We start from the raw sequence: 14,823 nt of genomic DNA, 5'->3' as shown, positions 1-14,823 counted from the left end.
GAGCCACTGTGCCTTGCCCACTGTTTTAAAGAATTGAGTTGTTCGGTTTTATTATTGAATTTTGAGACTTAAAAATATATATCGAGGATATAACTCCTTTATCAGATTTTTGTTTTGCAAATATTTTCTACCAATCTGTGACTTTTTTTTCATTTTCTTAACTATCTTTTGAAGATTAGAAATTTTAAATTTGTATTTAAGTCAAATTGATCACATATTCAGATTTTCACATTTAGGCCTCTGATCCATTTCAAGTTTAATTTTGTATATAGTATGACATATGCATCAAGGTACATCTTTCTTATATATATGGATATTCAGTTGTCGAGACTATCCTCTCTCCGTTGCATTGCCATTGTACCTTTGTTGAAATTTAATTGACAGTATATGTATGGGTCTGTTTCTGGACTCTCTGTTCTGTTCCATTGACGTGTCTATCATTTGCCAATGCCTCACTGTCTGGATTCCTGTAGCTCAGTGGCCCTCAAATCTCCTCTACCTCTGAGGATATTAGGCAATGTCTGCAGATATTTTTGGTCATTATAATTGATGGGTAGAGGTTAGGGCTGTAAATAAATATCCTGCAATGCACAGGACAGCCTCCCACAACAAAGAATTATCTGGCCTAAAGCTAAGGCTGAGAAACTCTATGTAGCTTTACAGAAGAGTCCTGGAATGAAGTCATGTGACCTAATAAGAGCCGTTTTGGAGGTGCAAGGAGAATATTATGAACATGCAAGACTGCTGTGAGGATAACACTGGATGCCATATGTAAATGTCAGGGCACATGGCTCATGATGATTTAATGCTATTTCCTCATTATTTGTGACTGCTCCTGACCAAGTTTTCTGTTAGCAATCCCTTCAGTATGGCCTCTGTACTTGTCTAGGGCTTCCATATAAGGTTTTGAGCCCCACTCTGATGAGTCCTCTATTAATAGTTCCCTGCTTGTCTGTCTTCTGCATGTACAAGCATTGCTTGTCCTGCTATTGGCCTTTGCTTTCAAGATGGTGGCCACCTGCTCACTGGAGAGAACGGGTCATCAGGCCTTGCTGTTCTGTAAGGGCCCTTCCTGGGCCAAGTTACCAAAGGTTATGACCTGGTGGATGACTTTCTTTTGTCTTATTCTGATCGTAGGCTTCCTGGCCACCTTGACTATGTGGATCTCTTGGCCAGGATGGACCTCAAATAGCTTGCTGTCGTTCTTCCAATCTGTAAATTTTCCCTTGCTTGATGTTCATTTGACCATTCACTCTTTCATTCTATAAATGTGCCAGTCACAGTGCTATGTTCAAGGACTAGAGTAAGGAACAAGATAGATATAATACTTGCCTTCATGGAGTTTACATTTTGACTGGGTTCAGAGACATTACATTGCTTAATAAGTGCTCAAGAAAGATTTGCAAAATGAATGACGGTCAGTTCTCCTATGCTCTCTTTATATAATGTGAATTCATTTATATTTTATCTATGGCAGCTTTCACGCTTCAGAGGCAGAGCTGAGTGATTGTAACAGACACAACATGGCCTGCAAAGCCTAAAATATTTATTATCCAACACTTTACAAAAACGTTTGCTGCTCTATGGTCAGATGCCTCAGATGTGTTCGGAGGAGAAGGTCATCTGGGGATACCCTCTGTGTTAGGGGTGAGGGGAAGCAGGCACTGCTGGGAACCACATGGGATCACAGACTCTTATGAACATGATGGCTTGTGGTGAAGAAGATGTTTTATCTTCTTGTCTGAAATATTAGTCCAGTTGGCACCACCTTCACACAGAAACCTGGAAAAATTCCCATGATGCCGTCCCCCAAGGCAGTTTCTAGAGGAGAGGAGGAAATATTCTCTCTTCTAGTGAAAAAATAAAGGCTGAGCGCGGTGGCTTATACCTGTAATCCCAGCACTTTGGGAGGCCGAGGCAGGAGGATCATCTGAGGTCAGGAGTTCGAGACCAGCCTGGCCAACATGGCAAAACCCCATGTCTACTAAAAATAAAAAAAGTAGCCGGGTGTGGTAGTGGGTGCCTCAATCCCAGCTATTCGGGAGGCTGAGGCAGGAGAATCGCTTGAAACTGGGAGGCGGAGGCTTCAGTGAGCCCTGATTGCACCACTACACTCCAGCCTGGGCAACAGAGGAAGTCAAAAAAAAACAAAAAGGAAAAAGAAAACATACACAAAGTACTGTGTGTGAATGAGAAATGTCTGTCTACCAAAATCTGTCCTCCCAATTCCATAGTGTGGAATGGTGTCTGCCAGACAGCTGCCCAGTCAGGGACTACATTTCCCAGCTCCCTTGGGTCCAGTTATGGCCACGTGACTAGTTCTCATCAAAGGAATACGAATGAGTGTGACCAGTCGCTTGAGGAAGCAAAGAAGGGGCTGTAATTGCTCCAGACCTTCTTTCCCCTTCTGCTATCTGGTTCCAGAGGACTCTGGGGCACTAGGGCAGGGCTTCTCAAACTTTTATGTATAGGTGGTCCCTAACTTAATGATGGTTAGACTTATAATTTTTTGATGTTATGATGGTGTGAAAGTGATACAGTAGGAACCATCCTTCAAGTACCCATAGAGCCATTCTGTTTTTTACTTTTAGTACAGTATTCAATAAATTATATGAGGTGTTCAACACTTTATTATTTATTTATTTTGAGACAGGATCTCACTCTGTCACCCAGGCTGGTATACAGTGGTGCAATCACAGCTCACTGCCACTTTGACTTCCCTGGTCTCAGACGATCCTCCCACCTCAGCCTCCTGAGTAGCTAGGACTACAGGCTTGTGCCACCGCACCTAGCTAATTTTTGTATATATATATATATATATATATATATATATATATTTTTGGTAGAGATCGGGTTTCATCATGTTGCCCAGGCTGGTCTCGAACTCCTGGACTCAAGGATCCATGTGCCTCCCAAAGTTTTGGGATTACAGGCGTGAGCCACCGCACCCGGCCCTCAACACTTTATTCCACAGTGGGCTTTGTGTTAGATAATTTTGCCCAACTATAGACTAATACAAGTGTTCTGAGCATTTTAAGGTAAGCGAGGCTAAGCTATGATGTTTGGTAGGTTAGGTATAGTAAATGCATTTTCTACTTATGATATTTTTCAACTTACAATGGGTTTAGTGGGATGTAACCCCATCACAAGTAGAGGAGCATCTGTATATGAGTCACCTGGCCATGGGCATCTTCTTAAAATACGGCTCCGAAACTGTAGGTCTAGGGTGGGGCCTGAGATCCTGCATTTCTAACAAGCTTGCAGGGATGTCCGAGTTGCTGGCACACAGGCCAGTCTTTCAGAAGCGAGTCTCCTAGGGGACAGTGGAGCTGGAGAATGAAAGGAACACAGGGCTCTGAATCACTGCACAAGAAAAGCCACCTCCAACCAGCAACTTCTGACCTGTCACCTGAGTGAGGAATAAGCTTTTTGGGGGGGTATTGGAGGGTGAGGATTATTTGTCACAGCAGCTAGTCTTCTAGAAGTAGTTCAAATGATTCACTGCTGCTGTTTTCAATATCTTGGCAGGGTAATTCAGGACAAAATCATCCCCGCTGCCCCTACCCCCTTAGCAAGGCTGTGTGTTCCAGATGACTGCTTTACGTTTTAAGGTATTTATACCTAACTATGCATTTAAACCTTACAAAGCTCTCACCCTATACCATTAGCTGCTTGATGATGGTGGTGATTAAAAAAAAAAAAACCCTTGGTTTTATCTTTGTTGACTCAGATTAAAAACGGAATGAAAATGTGTTTTGGGGTTGGGTTGTGAGGAAACGGCCTCTTCTGGTGGGAAGGTCAGTGGAGAACAGGCCATGAAGGACTTTGGTTTTGAGAGGCCAATGCAGGGAGTTCAGCTGGAGTCTCTTCTCCAAGAGGCTGGCTGGTGAGTGGCAGGACCCCATTGCAGGCTGCAGGGCTGAGGTTGGCTGAAACAGCCCAAATGTGCTGTTTGACATGAGTAGCAGGAGCCCGGGCAGGGAGTCAAATGGGATATGTGGGCTCTGTGGGTGTGTGTGTGTGTGTGTGTGTGTGTGTGTGTGTGTTTTATTTAGAGGAGTTGCAATTGGAGCAGAGAGGCAGAGGGAGTCTGGACCCGTCCTGGCCCAGACTAGCAGAGGCCTTTTACATGCTTCCAGCAAACATTCACAGTGTGGAGGCCGAGCCCATCTAAGGAATCCTGACCAGCTGGACACCATGTACCTGAATTCAGCCAAGGATATTAGTGGAAAGCTTTTCCCTTTGTTTGTGCAAGGAAAGCTAGAACAAGAAGGCCTGCCCCATCATTGTAGCTCTGCTCGTGCCCTTGCCTTCCCAAAATAAGAGCCAGGGCCAGGCCTCCTCAAGCCCTGCTGGCTTCAAAGGCTGGGCTTGAGCATGAGGAGGAGAAAGTCCAGGAGAAAGAGTTATTGGACTTATTTTGGATAAAGCACCTGAACGAGTCCCAGAAGCTTAGCTTTCACCCCAAGGGTTGCTCAAATAACAGTATCAGGCTCCTGTGTCAGAACTTTGTAGACACAGCTACAGACCTGAGGAAAATCACAAATTGCCCACTCTGACTCATCAGGGCTGCTTGCCAGGCTGAAAGCCATTCCTACTCAGTGATACAGTTTGGCCCGTGTCCCTACCCAAATCTCACCTTGAATTATAACTCCCACATGTCATGGGAGGAACCCTGTGGGAGGTAATTGAATCATGGGAGCAGGTCTTTCCTTTGCTGTTCTTGTGATAGTGAGTAAGTCTCATGAGATCTGATGGTTTTAAAAATGGGAGTTTCCCTGTACAAGCTCTTTTTGCTTGCTGCCATCCATGTAAGACATGACTTGCTCCTCCTTGCCTTCCACCATGATTGTGAGGCCTCCACAGCCACATGAAATGGTAAGTCCATTAAACCCCTTTTCCTGTATAAATTACCCAGTCTCACGTATGTCTTTATCGGCAGCATGAAAATGGACTAATACACTCAGGGAAACGATGTTGGATTTAAAGAAGAGATCAGTTCTAAAAAAATTATTCAACCTTCAGCAAGCATTCACTGAGCACCTATTCTATGCTAGGCATAGTGAGTATTAATTCCACAGACATAAGATCAACTTTCAATCCACACCTTGGTATTGTAGAAAAGGTCTGAGAACTTGGAAAGTGAGGGTTGTGAGTTGGTGTACTGATGACACCTGTCCAGGAAGGTTTGTCACAGAATTGTAAATGTACCAGTGAGGCCTCCTGAGCCCTCCCCGAAAGGCTCATGCCTGCCCCAAGACAGAAGTTCAGGAAGGCTGAGCTTGGTGTCTCCAGCCTCCAGGGCTCGGGAGCCTACAGCACAGGACACAGAGGATGGAGAGTAAGGAGAGGAGGAACTGAGGCCAGGGGAGGAAAGTGGGGTAGGGAGCACAATGGTGGTTTCCACAAGGCCCGTCCCCTCTGAAGTCTCCACCCCATTGCCAGAGTGTTATTTACAAGAAACCCACGTCACATCAGGTTGTTCTGCCCAATTAGAACCCATCAGCAGCCTCCTGCTGCCTTTTGAATGGAGGCCCACGTACTGGCCAAGGCCGATTAGGCCCTGCGTGATCTGGACTCTGCGGCTCCCAGCCTCCTGCTGGCGACTTCTTTCTCATCCTCTGTGCCTGAGGCAACTGGCTTCTGTCGGGGCCTCAGATTTGCCAGCCTGATCACCGCACCATTCCTTCTTGGGTAATCAAGCCCCGCGGTTGGCCCGCGACTGGGAGGTTTGCTGGAAAGTGGATTTTTAGTTTGAAAATCAGGACGGTCACTGGCTAATGGGTGAGTTGATCATCCTGCTTCCCTCAGGCCCTGACTCTCCCCCAGTTGCTTCTGTCCCACAGAGCATGTTCCTGTCTGAGTCCTGGGCACCTTCAGCCTTCAGCAGAGCAGTCACTTCCTCAGGAGAAGCTGGGCCCACCTGCCCCCTCAGCCAGCAAGCCCCCTGCTGTGGTGTCCTTGACTTCTCCCTGGGGGCACCCACCACCCTGCAATTGTGTCATTGATTGTGGCATTGCTTACCTGATAATGAAAAGAGGTGGGGAACACTGCCAGTCTAGTTCACTGTCACGGGTGTAGCCCTTGCACAGCGCCTGGCACATGGCTGACCGCTAGAACATACTTGCTGAATGGCAGTCCCAGAGCACCACTGCAAATGGTGTATGTCTTTTAATTAATGATAACAGTACTAATGAAAGTATGTGTCAAGTATTTACTCTGTATTAGTCTCGAGTAATTTTTGTTTTTTTTTTTTGAGACAGAGTCTCACTCTGTTTCCAAGGCTGGAGTGTAATGGCGTGATCTTGGCTCACTGCAACCTCTTCCCCACCAGGGGTTCAAGTGATTCTCTTGCCTCACCCTCCTAAGTAGCTGGGATTGTAGGCGTGCTCCACCATGGCCGGCTGATTTTTGTACTTTTAGTAGAGATGGGGTTTTGCCATGTTGGCCAGGCTGGGCTCGAACTCCTGACCTCAGGTGATCCTTCTGCCTCGGCCTCCCAAAGTGCTGGGATTATAGGCATGAGCCACTGCACCTGGCCCAGTCTCAAGTAATTGATCCCAGGCTCTTTCTCAGCATGGATGATGGTTCTACATGTGCCTATTTTAAAACTGAGTAAACCATCCAAATGTTTTTGTGTACTTTTTGCTATAGATGTTATTTTGTCACCATGAAAGTATTAAAATTGGAGTCCCTGGGTAGATATGTGTGAATCTGTGTATCTGTGTGCTCATGAGTCTCTGTGTGTTCACGTGTGAATATATATACATATATTCTCAGCCTTTGTCTTGTAGTGCCGCATTTGCTCACTTTGGCTTGCTTTGGGCCATGACTAGGGCCATCTCAGGGTTGGAAATCCAGATCAAAAAGCAAGAATCCAGGCATGCCTGCAGAACACAGAGATAGCTGAAGGTATGCCCCTGAATCTTATGACCCCTGCTAATTTTTAACATTTGAAAAGGGTAGTGTACACGGGTCTCTGTTCTGAAGCATTCTTTCTATGAATTTCTCTTTTTATTCCGTGTCCATTATGGTTAAAGCAGTTGCAGCTCATTTGTATTATCTTGTTAAGCACTGGAAAAATAAATTGGCTCATGTCTTTCCTGGTACCTGGATTTCAAGAAGTCAAATCTTTTCTGTTTTTGCTTCCAGTAACAAGGCACTCTTTACGTGCTAACACTTTTGTGAATGCATTTATGATGCATAGGACAGTTCCTTTGCCTAATGGTTCAGCAGTCTCCCTTTGCTGTGGCTTTTGCCTTAAGGCAAGCATTTAAAGATATTAAGAGAGCATTCTGCTTTCATTAGCATGTTTTATTCTTTATTCCTAAGAGTCATTTTAATCACATTAATTTGGAAGGACCCACCTGAAATTGCACAACCTCTTGTCTCCCTCTCTCTGAGGTCCCCTTCAGCTACATGGTCTGGGAGTCCCTAACATCTTACCCACTTCTAATGTTCTTCCCTTGTCTTGACCCCTGTCCTTCCCCTTTGCCCAAGACAGGGGCTCCTCCCACTTGGTAGCCTTGTCCTTGTGCTCCCTCTGTACCCTTCCTCTCGCTGTGCGCTGGAAAGGGTCTAAGATTGGGATTTAGAAGCTGAGTGCTATGCTTCTTAGTAGCTGTGTGACTTTGAGCAAATAATCTTAAAGACCACAACTTCTTTGTCTCTGCAAAGATAATAGTTCCCATTCCCATTTTATATAGTGTGAGACTCAAATGGAAATATGCATAATATCACTGTGAAAACAATCGTTATATATATCCAGAGTAATAATCCTGCCATTCTAATGCTAGGTTAACTCTACTGTTCATGTCCTTGGCTCCTGGCCCCGGAACGAGGCTAGATGTCTTACTGTTAGGGGACAAATCCTGTATACACGTGGGCTGTGTCGGGTGAAGAGATGGCCCAGGAAGTCCTAGGCAGAGCATGCTCTGTTTCAGAAATGCCTGCAGAGAAACAGGGAGGCTTGAATCACTCCTGCTCTCAGAAGTGTTTTGGAAGGAGTATTCTTTTATTTAACAACTCCTTGTTGAGCACTTACTCCATACCAGACTTTGTATTAAGACAGACCTGGGTTAGAATTCTAGATCTGCCCAAGGGTACACAGTAAGACTGGTTAAGCCTGGAACCAAGAACCAAGGGTATACAGTAAGACTGATTAAGCCTGGAACCCAGGATGATGGGGGATGCCCCATCCAGAATAACAGGAAGAAAGGGGGAATGCCTTCTTTTTTCTTTTTTTTTCCCTCCTTTGTTCTCTTCATGAGTGGCAGATGGGTAATCGCATCTCCATACCACAGGACATGCCCCTTGGATGCATTCCCCCCAAACTGGGAAAAGTTTAATTTCCTCAAATCTTAAACTTCTTGGCTTAAAAATAAACTGGAAAGAAATTACAAGACTCAGCTTCTAAACCCAGTACCCCTGTGCAGGAGGTCCTCAGATTAGCCTCTTAAGTCTTTTATAATGGAGAGTAGAATAAGGATGACAGGGCTAAGCCTGTTGGGTGGGGCAAATGGCATCCCCTCCCTCCAAAAGAAAATATTAAAATTCTTACCGGTCAGACTTCTGGCTTCTCTCTCTGTGCAAACTGGTTGTAGAAATGGCAAAAATCACTGTATTCCCTTCCCCTCCATGAACAACTTCTGATTTCTCTTTTTTTTTTTTTTTGAGACAGAGTCTTGCTCTGTCACCCAGGCTGGAGTGCAGTGGCGCGATCTTGGCTCACTGCAAGCTCCGCCTCCCTGGTTCATGCCATTCTCCTGCCTCAGCCTCCCGAGTAACTGGGACTACAGGAGCCCGCCACCCTGCCTGGCTAAATTTTTTGTATTTTTTAGTAGATATGGGGTTTCACCATGTTAGCCAGGATGGTCTTGATCTCCTGACCTCTTGATCTGCCCGCCTTGGCCTCTCAAAGTGCTGGGATTATAGGCATGAGCCACGGTGCCTGGCCTGATTTCTTTTCTTGAATTTTCCTTTCTCAGAGCTACTTTTGTGGACTCTAAATTTTGTAAAAATTGCTTATCACCTTTCTAAAAATACCTTGTACACTCATGGTTAAGTCATAACTTTAGTTAAAACTTATCGACTTCACCTGGGAGATTGCCTTTGGCAAAGCTCAAAAGACACAAGTATTTGCCACTTGGCCAGGCTAAAGTCGGGTATAAGAGATTAAAAGGATTTTGGCCAGGCACGGTGGCTCATGCCTGTAATCCCAGCACTTTCGGAGGCCGAGACAGGTAGATCAGAGGTCAGGAGATCGAAACCATCCTGGCTAACACAGTGAAACCCCGTCTTTATTAAAAATACAAAAAAATTAGCAGGGTGTGATGGAGGGCGCTTGTAGTCCCAGCTACTCGAGAGGCTGAGGCAGGAGAATGGCATGAACCCAGGAGGTGGAGCTTGCAGTGAGCCAAGATCGTGCCACTGCACTCCAGCCTGGGCCACAGAGCGAGACTGTCTCAAAAAAAAAAAAAAAAAACAAAAAAAGATTAAAAGGATTTTAAGAGCACTATGATCAAAAGTCAACTTAATTAAAAGCAGATATCCAAGCTATACCTATATAGAGCTGAAATGTTCATGAATAGCAAGCAGAACAGGGCTTAACTGAATGGATTGAACTAATAGGAGAGTGAAGTAATTTTTTTTTACTTTTTGCTAATCTTTATTTTTCAGAGTCAAGGAAACTTTTTAGCTATTTACAGCTTTAACAATTGAGTATAGTATACACCTGTGAACAAAATTTGGAGCATATTTCTCTCTACCTGATTTCTCTAGAATTTGGAAAATTTGTGAGTATTCTTATGGCAATATAGTTATTTGCATAAGTGGAATAAGAATGTTTTCTTTTGCAATAGAATGCAATTGGAGAAATTTGTTGTTTTACCAAGGCTTTGACTGAAATGGTATGCTTTCATTTAAGAAATCAAGCCTGACTTACAGAGCCAATAAAAGCCCCTTGCGAAAATTGGCCTCATTCCTTGTCTGCACAGTCCCTGTACAGGGTTCTTAACCTGTGGTGAGTAAAGACTGTCACTTTCTAACAGGCCCAAGAGCCCCAAGTTATCTTGGTACCTTCAGAAAAGAGGAATTTACCCAATTCATAGGTATTTGAGGGTACAAATCCATGGCTGGGCTGGTCTTTAAAAAGTCTTATCTAAGATTCCTTATGGAACAGAGTTCCATCAAAGCCAATTTTAAAAGCCTATGTGAAAAATAATTATTCTTGCTGCACTTTATGCAAATAATCAGGCCAAGTATAATAAGACTAAAGTTAATTGTGCAAAAAAAAATCAGTCCTATCATGATTTGTTAACAAAAATAAGGACTGGAGAAATTATGTTTCAAAAGTTATGGCACACCTGTCATTAAATTCAAGTCTCATAAGTTGTTTTTAAGTTTTTGTCTGGGTTTTAGATCATCCCTGCTTATTCCTGTAAACCAACCAGTGATCTCTGGCTGCAGCTCAGAAGAAACAAAAGGGATGGGTAATGTAAAAATTTGGATCAATGTTCTAATTCTGGGCAGTTATCCTCCAGATCCTGCCAGGTGATGGGGGTAATCCTGGAGGTTTCTTTTTTGGGAAAATAGGACCAAGGGAGCTAACCAAAGCCAAACCCCATGCACCCAAGTCTTAGCAGGCATAACTATAGCCACCAGCTACCTGGATGTGTCAGCAGCCTCAGAAATTTTAGAGCTGTCCTTACCCCCTTGTTTTGCTTTGGTCCATGTCTTCTAATCTAATAACCCAATTTGTCTCCTCTTGCCTTCAGGCCATTAAGTTCCAGATGATCCTCAGTGAGGGATACCGTCCTCTCAGTATTTAATAATCTCACCCTTCTACACAGACCCTCTAGACTGCCAGTCAGTGGGACACGACAGAGGCGAAATCCTGTCTCTGTCACCCTTGACCTGGCTGGATACTGCTTTCACCAACTCATGGAGCCAACTCAGCCCTGCAGGCAAGAAACCAATACCCACAGAACCACCACTGCCCCTCTGTTAGCAGGAAGCAGTTACAGAAGGCAGACCTTCGTCCATTTTACCCCAAAGATTTGGGGTCGTGGACTCTTGAGGGGGAATATGTTAGTTGGCAGCTAGTTAGGTAGAGCAGGGCAGGAAAGGGCTCTTCCCCCACCACACACACCAGGAGAGTTGAGAGACCCTCAGGGCATGGTCAGGTGGTTGTTAACTGTTTCTCTAAAGTAATAATTGGTCACAGCCGGTGCCAGGGAAAGACAGGTTCCTAATAGAAAACACCTGAAACTAATCAGCAGCTTCCCAGTAAGATCTCCGGAGTGGGGAGAAATGCAAGATCCTGGAAGTAGGCCAATGGATAAAACTCCCAGTCAAGAGGTAAGCTGTGCCCTTGGCTTCTCAGTTCACCTGCTTGGCCCTCTTCTAAATTGTACTTGCCTTCGTTTCTTTCCTTACTCTTCTAAAACTTTTTAGTAAACTTTCACTCCTGCTCTGAAAAGAAAAATTCTAGATCTGCCACTTAGCAGCTTCAGAAAGGCCCTGTCTTTCTTTTATTGTTCTCTTGTTTGTGTTTCTCTCGTTCAAGATTTCCAGGAAAATGTTTTAATTCTTTTCAAATCTTCAGTGTCACCTCTACATTTTACAGATTTGAGCAGACTTCCACTAGCTGAAAACCCAGAAGGCATAGGATATGGACTCCCTTAATTTGCCTCTTTAGTGTTTTTCCAAATCTCTGAAAGACATATAACCTTCTCAAAGTGGATGAGTGTTCTTCTGCCAAGTCTCCTCTCCACGCGCCCTCCACCCTGCCCCGGGGTACTCCTTATTCCTTCCCAATCTCCATTTCCTCCAGGCCTTCTGACCACCTCCCTCCCTGCCTGCTGCCCACAGTCACTTTCCCTCCCTTCCCCCAGCTCCCCACCCTTGGGCTGAAAGCAGGCAAGTCACCTCTAGACTAAGAAACAACCAGCCGACCAATAGCAGCAATCTTCCTCTGTTTCTCCTTTGAATCGACAATGTTTCTGTCAATAAGACCTCTGCCGCCTCGTTCCTCATTCACTCGGCGACCTAAATGTACTATTCTACTAAAAGTTCTCTTGAACCTCCAAAAATAAAAATAAGTGATTGAGTCGTACTACTGCTTCTGAGTGACATCATTGCACATGTGGTCACTGATGTCACTCCTTGTTTGTTGAAATCCTCTCTTCCCTAGGGGTCCGTGGCCCTGCACTGTCCAGTCTCTCCAACCACTCCTTCCCCCACCCATCTCCCCAGTGTGGCTCCTGTCCCTTGTCCCTTTGCCCATTCTTTACTTTGAAGATCATAATCAACTTTTACTCCTAGGTTAGTGGTTCTCATCCTTGGCTGCCCAACCTTTGTCTTCTTGAGGAGCTTTAAAAAAAATCCTGATGTCCAGGTTCCATCCCAACCAATTACATCAGAATGTCTAGGAATGGGTCCTGGTGGGGCTCTGGGGAGTTGACTCTTAAATCTTTAGACTTAGTTTCTCACCTGAACCTAATTTTCTGAAACACCTTCATTTTTAGTCTGTGATTATTGGCCGGATGAATATTTCCATCTGGGCAATCTAAGAGCCCTGTGATATCCCTTGTAGATCTGATCCTCTTCCTATTTTCTCCTTTCACTCGGGCTGGAAGGCTGTGATTGTCCTTAACTCTAGGCATCCAGTAAGTCTGAGGTCTGCTTGTTTCCCCTCCTTGAAAGCCCTCAAAACTCTCCCCTCCATTCCAGGTGGGCAGGTCTGCTTATCTCTCACCTGGACTGATATGAAACACCTGCCAGAGTTTCTCCACTTGCTCTTCCTCCTAGACAAGGCTGCCAGGACTAACTTCAGAGCTAAGGGCTGATTTTGTCTTTTCTCTGCTCCGAAATCTTTCCTGACTCTCCACTTTTCACTAACGGCTTTGTGGCCTGCTTTCATCCCTGCCCTCCACCTACTCTCTCGTATACTCTCAGCCAAAAACCAATAACTTCCCACTCCCCTGACATTCCTCCAACACTTCTCTTAACTTTGCTCAAGCTGTTCTCTCCCTTATACCCACTCTGCCTCTTGAAATCCTTCCCATCCTTCAAAATCCAAGTAAAATGCCACTTATCCAGAACAACTTTTAGCATTTCTGCATCCTGCAAAATCCTGCATTCCTACTGTCACACAGACCACATTCTGTCCTGGGTTAATTGTCATGGTCTTTTAATTAGATTATAGGCAACTTGAGAATAGGACCTGTGCTCTGTCACCCTTAATGTTTTTATATAGCAGCTATTTGAAAATTTTTATTATACTAAATTAAGGAGGTTTGCCTATGTGAGTGCTCTTTTTAGCTCACATAGCCCCTAAAATAACTTTCTAAACCATTAGATCCAATTTTTTAAATTGACATCTGCATTTTTAATCATAAATTTAAATATTACAAAGAATGTATTTCCTCTTCTATGCATGCATGCCTTAAATATATTTTCATTTAAACCTTAAATCAAGTAATTATAGATTTGATGCCTTTAGTCTCAAATTCCTGCACTCAAACGATCCTCCTGCCTCTGCCTCCCAAAGTGCTGGGATTTCAGCTGTGAGCCACCATGCCCGGCCATGATGCCTTTAATCTATGGAAAATATGTGCTATATAATCTCATTGGCAGAGCTAGTCTAAGTGGTCAAGGCAGACAAATAGCCAATCACACGTTCAATCAGAAATCTGACTTTATTTGAACACTCATATAAATGTAGATGCCAATTCTGAGATCATCAGGAACTCTGCCTGGGCTCCTCCATCAAAGAAGGTGTTGGCCACTTAACTGTTTCTTACTGCTGAGGGCTGCATTCACCAGTTGTCTCTCTAATTCCCTAGAGGTTTTTACACCGTAATGCACCAGTGTCAAATGCAGGACAGGTGATAGATGGAGCCTTTCCTTGCCATGTAAAGGTCCCTTGTATAGAGCAGGTGGACATGCACACAGCCTACTAGGGTTTTAGAAAATGTACCTCCCACTTAGGAGGTCAAAGGTCACTTTACTGCTTCACAGAATACCAGGTTCTTCCAAGTGAGATCACTCTCTAAGAGGCAGTTTCATCAGAAGAAAAGATTCCATCAAACTCCTAGAGTTTTTAAGATAAGGCTCTCTCATTTGTGGTGGCCAGTTACCCTCCCTAGGGGTGGTGGGACAGACTTCAGCTTTTTTTTTTTTTTGGAGACAGAGTCTCACTCTGTCACCCTGGCTGGAGTGCAGTGGTGCGATCTCAGCTCACTGCAAGCTCTGCCTCCCGGGTTCACGCCATTCTCCTGCCTCAGCCTCCTGAGTAGCTGGGACTACAAGCGCCCGCCACCGCACCCTGCTAATTTTTTTGTATTTTTAATAAAGAGGGGGTTTCACCGTGGTCTCGATCTCCTGACCTCGTGATCCGCCTGCCTCGGCCTCCCAAAGTGCTGGGATTACAGGTGTGAGCCACCGCGCCCGGCCCAGACTTAAGCTTTTATGAACTCTCTGATCACTGAGTTGCCTGGGTGATCTGCTACCAAATGCCCAGCAAGGGTTTGGTTTAATTCTAGGGTGTTGCTCCATTGTTTATACCCAAATGTTTATAACCACAGCTGTTATTACCACCAATAATCATAATCTCTACACATAAAACTGGGGCCCTGCATACACCAGACATGATGCAGAACTTACTAAACACAGGACTCTTACTATGTTAAGACTGGGAAACTACATTCTTGTGATTTTACAGGCATCCTGTCTGGCACTATGGTTGTCTGAAACAGAAATGTCTGTTAAATCCAAATTCTTTCAGCGAAGAGGTCATTTGATTTTGCCATGACTTTGGCC

This window comes from Nomascus leucogenys, chromosome 13 (genome assembly GCF_006542625.1).
Source record: "Nomascus leucogenys isolate Asia chromosome 13, Asia_NLE_v1, whole genome shotgun sequence".
Taxonomy (NCBI): Eukaryota; Metazoa; Chordata; class Mammalia; order Primates; family Hylobatidae; genus Nomascus; species Nomascus leucogenys.
The sequence above is the reverse complement of the archived record's forward strand: the minus strand, read 5'-3'. Positions refer to the sequence as shown.